The 5,937-nt window shown below is 35.6% G+C and overlaps 1 long non-coding RNA gene across 1 annotated transcript; it reads right to left on the bottom strand.

Moving 5' to 3' along the window:
- Positions 1–1,855: 1,855 nt before the first annotated feature.
- LOC139744043 (uncharacterized) lies at positions 1,856–4,563 on the bottom strand. The gene is made up of 3 exons (XR_011711801.1): positions 4,315–4,563; positions 3,743–3,882; positions 1,856–3,016 (listed from the first exon to the last, which is right to left on the bottom strand). It is a non-coding gene; the product is annotated as an uncharacterized lncRNA (long non-coding RNA).
- Positions 4,564–5,937: the final 1,374 nt, after the last annotated feature.

Below are 5,937 nucleotides of genomic sequence, written 5' to 3'. Positions count from 1 at the left end.
GTGGAGTTTATTGTGATACTTGAGCAGACAAATCAAAACTTTGAAAGACCAAAAGACAAATTACACTGAACAGTGATAATGAGATTGACATAGGAGCCTCACATATTTCAGAAATGTTGCAATGTAATACTTCATGCCCTTACAATATCACGTGCTTGACAAGTTCACCTGTGAGGCAATTTATCCACACGTTCTTCCTTTGTTCTGCTTCCATGAGCCCCAGCCTACCCATACATTCATGCCTTCTTGTAGTGAGGCTGCCAATCATCTCCTCATCCTTGTTCATTGTGATTTGTTATAAATTTTGAAAGCATTATTATTCCTCATCCCACTCAATGCAAATCTGAAACTCTGTACCCAGTATAACCAACTTATAGGAGTTCATAAAAATCTGAAAAAATCCTCCGGAGGTCTTGCTTGGAATATTAATTGCTTGATGATTTTGAAAACCAAACGTTATCTGTCATTTCAGTGTATAAAGTACTAACAAAGATCGGGAAACTACGCAAGTCACTCTTCGCCTCCATTTAGTTTTCAGTTTTTCTTTGCATGTACGATGAATATTTCAAAGGGATGCATGCAAATCAAGCTACACTTAAGTTGTAGCCGTTCTGTGTTATATATTGTATATATTATCGTGTAGTATATACTTTTGTGAAATAACATTGTGTAAGCAATGAATTTATATTCTTATGTAGGCCTATATCACATACTTGTACTAATGTGTACATGTACAGGAACGCAGAAACCAATACATTAGATTAAATCAAATCAAATCAAATGAAATCAAATCAAATTAAAACTGTTTCAGTATGAGATTTCAAAACTTTCCATGCCTCTTAAATCATAATCTTATTTTCTAAATTAATAAAGGAGAAAAATGTCTGACATCTTTCCGGTGGATTTGTGATGTGAGCTTGTGCACTTTATTTGTTATCGATATCATTTGGTAATTAGGTATATTATGTTCTATTTCACAGTAAACCTCTCAGGGCATAATATATCTAACATTTAAACGAATGGGATGAAATACTCCAACAACAAAGTATAGAGTACGTGAACAGAGAAATACAAGAAATGATTTTTAACGATAGAATTGGAAAAGGTTTTAATTTTGAGTGACAGGTCTAATCTGTTGGAAGAAAAGTCGGGACAATCAAGACCGAGAGAAAGAGAAAGATGTGGATAAAAATAGATACTCTCTCTAAAACTGGGTCAACCCAAGTCACTTTGACCTTTGTAAAAAACAAACTATTCATTGAGAGAACATTTGCTGAAGGTTTATCTGTATTGACTTACTACAGTATCATCGATATCAGAACGGTGTTCAACAATTTCTCCATCCGTACGGGTGTACGTCTTTTATGTACAGTATGTCTGAAAACTTTTCACACTCTTATGGTGATATGCAGACACACACACGTGCACACGTGCACACACAGACAGATTCCGATCTACTAATACACAGCACGACACTCACACAAACAAACACACACACACACTAACACACACACACACACACACACACACACACAAACAAACAAACACAAAGTCTATGGTCAAATGCATCCAGATTTTTGTATACACTTATTACATCGTCCAGGCCAGATATACAGGCGGAGTCTTCTTTATTCTACTTCTGCCTCAAAACTTTAATTCATTTTCGGCCGTCAAACTTCAAAATCTGAACACTAATAGTATTGGATACCCACATCCTAAGAACTGCAGTTTGCCATTATACACAAAATCCTACGGTTTCAGACTCACACACGTGCACACACACACACACACACACACACACACGCACATATAGATTAAGCACCTTCATGCATATAAACACACAAGCGTTTCCATCTTTCTTACTTCTGTAACTTTCTCTCTTTCGTATAACTCCCTCAAACCATAGCTCTATTCTTTGATCAAAAAGTCAACTGACAGACGCCTTTTATAGTATCCCTGCCTACACAAATATAAAAATCTCATAATTGGTAAAAGTCGCCAACGTGCTTCCGATTCAAGACTTCTCTTCTTTGCTAGAAATAATATAAAAGTAAAACAACAACTTACAATACACACTTTAAATCATACAACCGGACAAGTGTTAAAATTACGTGATTTTCAGTCTTCAAAAGACGTCTTTACTGCGTGCAATGCGTCAATGACAATCCTACACTACGGCATTACGACTAAATAACGTGCAATCCTTTTATCACTCAGGTCTAAGCTTACCATACTTTTATCTAATGCATTGGATTACGAAGCAAAGAAATGCCTTCTTTTGAAGTCAATAAAATATATATTTTAAAGGTTTCAAGTAATTGTATTCGTGCGAATAACTAAACGTCTTTTCTTCAACTTTCTGTAGCACTGAGAACAAGGTCTGACCAAAACAAAAATAAGCAAGATTAAGGATCCTCACTCACAAACATAACAATTCTATTTTCTTACCTATTTCAGTCCACATGCAGTCTGCATCACATACATATTTCTAATATGAAAGATATTTTGTTTACGTTCATTATCTGGACAACTTCATTGCTTTCAAATTTCACTTTTTTTATGAGAAGGTATTATTTTCCCCCATGCGATATTCAATTCAATTTCAATTCAATAGTTTATTTATTTCCATCATCACAACTTCCATATGTGAAGTTTGAGATTAAGGAACGATATGAAGGAAAGAAAGGTAATTGTCTTTGTTTGATTACAGGTCACGTCTACAAAAAAAAGACAAAAGCAAAGAAATACATCTTAACATTATTTTAAGACACAATGGTCAAATTTGCTGCACAGATTCCACCTCTTTGTACATTGTGGCTACAAGGGTTTGTATTAGGTTTTATGTATTCCATCCGTTGTTAATGTTTAAGTCACAGCGGATCTCGAGTAAAATAAGGATCTAAGACTCTACGAGCTACACTGTCTACTGTCTCATCCGTCACTGAGGGTGATGGTCTTTGTCGAACGAAATGGCAAACATGACTCTAAGACCACGATCCAAGTTTATGCTCTCTATCTATAAGAAAAGTGAAGAGAGAGAGGTAAAAACAATTTGAATGTTGGTACAGAAGACAGACACATTATTGAAAATAGGAAAATACATTTATTTTTCTAGTGTTCAGATGATTATATACAGGTAAGACCTCAGGAGATTATAGGTTGTTATTTTCACTTGTGATTATTATCAGCAAGCCATATAGAATGGTTTCAAAAATTGCACTGAAGTCGAAAGCTCATTTTTTTTCTCCGTTATTCTTTTGAGGGAATCGTTTAACACTTTCAAGGTCATTGTCTCAAAATGGTATTGGTTCCGTACACTATGATAACAATCGATTACGTAGATTGAGTACAGAATGGGAGACGCACTTCTCCATCCACACGGCGAGCCAGTATTAAATAAAACTTTCAAATTACAAAACCTGCGGCCCTTAGCTCTACTTTACTTTTACTTCCCTGTATTTTATGATTTGCAATAGGGGACATTTCAACAAGGCTAAACACCAAAGATCCAAATAAGAATAGACAAAGATGTCAACGATGAATAAAAATGAATAGAAGAAACCAGAAAAGAGCGGGAAATAGAAGGTTGAGACAAAGAGGTAAAAGTGTAACAAGATTTTAAAGCACTTCAAGGGAGTGTAGAAGGCAAGGTAGAAAAAGAGAAAGAAAAGTTAGAAAAAAGTACAGGTAAAATGAGAAGAGAATATAGTAGAAAAGGAAGAGTAAAAAGTCGATAGTATACCTCTTCAGAAGATTATAATTTTCTTTCTTTTCATCACCGCGATCGCATAGGTCATCATCGACATGAAGAACGCCGTTAAAAGCAAGGCGTACGTGGTCGACAACTTCTGAAGAACCCTCGATGAAGACAAGCAATTGGATCTGTATGACCAAACCAACATAATGACCGTAATGTTTTGACAAAGAGCAATTAATGGAATAATCGAAGGTAAACGATCAAGGCTCAGACCCTCATTAAACACACGTCTTGTCATAAACTTTATCTACATCATTTAATGTCATTTTAAGAACATAATCAAAATGTATTCAATATGATGAGAGTGAAACATAATTATGTCAATTCTTTAAACAAATTGAATTAATTTCATTAGAATGCTAAGATATAGATTTGAATAATGGGGAATAGTGATGAAATACATTATCTAACATGCAGGTGAAAGTCCAACATTATACAAAATTGGAGCTATCATCGACGGGTTGTATCATTTCATATTACACATTTTTTATGGTCTTTGCGCTTGCTCTATTAAAGCCCAGAGGCGAATGAAATCATTGCGTCAAAAGTAGATTAACCTCTCTCCAAGCAGTACTCGAGACTGGTGTAGGTCCAACCAATCCCGTTTGTCCCCGAGCACGTGACATTGATGCACTTCTTGTGTGGGCGTGGTCTGAAGAGAGCCGAGGTACTGCTGGACGAGGAGAGAGTGGTGTTGTCGACTCCGATGGTGTATGTGTGAAGGTGTGGGGAGGGCTGGTCCTCGGGACTAATATGACACGTGATAAAGAGAATGACCTGGCTTCCTTCTCCATTGATCTCCTGGGTCTCGATGGAGAGGATGTCACTCGCTGGAGGCGCGTGACCTAAGATTGAAAAAAAAAAAAAACAACAACAACATAAAAAACAATCTTTTTTTTTTTTGGAGGGGAGGGGTGGGGTGGGGGTTGGGAGACTGTGTCAGGTACTTACCATTCTTCTCAAATCCTGAATATCGTTGATAAACAATATTAAGACCCCCTACTCAAAATTCGAAGGATCAGAATTTAACAAGTAAACAACTTCAGAAGAATGGTAAATGAAAATGTAAAAGCGTTGGTCCTTCATAATCATCATTATAGTTTGTTACTGGCTTTAAGATCTGAGTAGGATGACTTCTTGAATATTCGTTATCAACACATTCAATATCTTGGACTTTTCCTTATTAGATTCAGTGAGAGGCAAAGAAGAGATTGATTGTTTTTTTGTTTGTTTGTTTGTTTTTTTCTGGGGAAGGGGAATAAGTTTACTAATCTTGCAACGTGAAGATGAGAGTCCTTAACTCCAAGCCTACTGCTAATTAAATTTTTAATAGATTTGCATTCATTTTGAATTAACCAACACACAAAGAAGTGGATGTCCGTCATTGATAATTAAAGAGCCCCCATAAATCATATTGTTCTCTTAGTCATTGTTCTTGCACACACTTTTCTCTTTAGGCAGTTATTCCTAAAGCGTTGCCGCATCGTTTGGTACCACCATACGATTTGATTTATTGATAAATAAACTAATAGGAAAATGGTCTAACATAAGATTATCTCATCTCAAGAGAATACACTCCAGACGAAAACATCTAGGATCAGTCGTAAGTGTTCGAGTGGAACGAGTAGACAAGGCTTAAATATAATAGTGAATTCAAGCGGGTAGATCTATATTTGGTTCAAAATAAAAACCTAACTTTGTAATAATGTGTAATGTTCCTTATTTTATTGCTGTTTTGTTTGTTTGCTTTTGTCAAGAAATCAACGATAGTATTCCTTATGAGAAACATCCCCCTCCAATCCTCGGTAATCACAGGAAGATTTTAAACCAGACACTGTTGAGTTTGGATGACATTGCGCAATCTCGACAAATAAGATTGTAAAATTTTGCGTTGTCTATCAAAAAACAAAACAAGACAAAACACCTAATCAACACTTTAAAATTCATTTAAAAATGAATGTTAACATTAAAACTTCACTATTTTTTAAACAAAAAGAAAAACAAACAAACAAACAAACAAATCCTACTCTACTACGGCAGTATTCACGTGAACAAATTTGCAACTAGAAAAAAAAGGAAAAAAAATAAGTATATGAACTAAAATTGATTTGCATCAAAACGCTGGAGAAAATTGTCTCCGCCAACCTCGCTACGAGTAACCTTCCAGTTCTGCGGGTTTA

Source organism: Diadema antillarum, unplaced genomic scaffold (genome assembly GCF_040938485.1).
Source record: "Diadema antillarum isolate AM-2024a unplaced genomic scaffold, OU_Dant_1.0 scf00000035, whole genome shotgun sequence".
NCBI lineage: Eukaryota > Metazoa > Echinodermata > Echinoidea > Diadematoida > Diadematidae > Diadema > Diadema antillarum.
The sequence above is the reverse complement of the archived record's forward strand: the minus strand, read 5'-3'. Positions and strand labels throughout refer to the sequence as shown.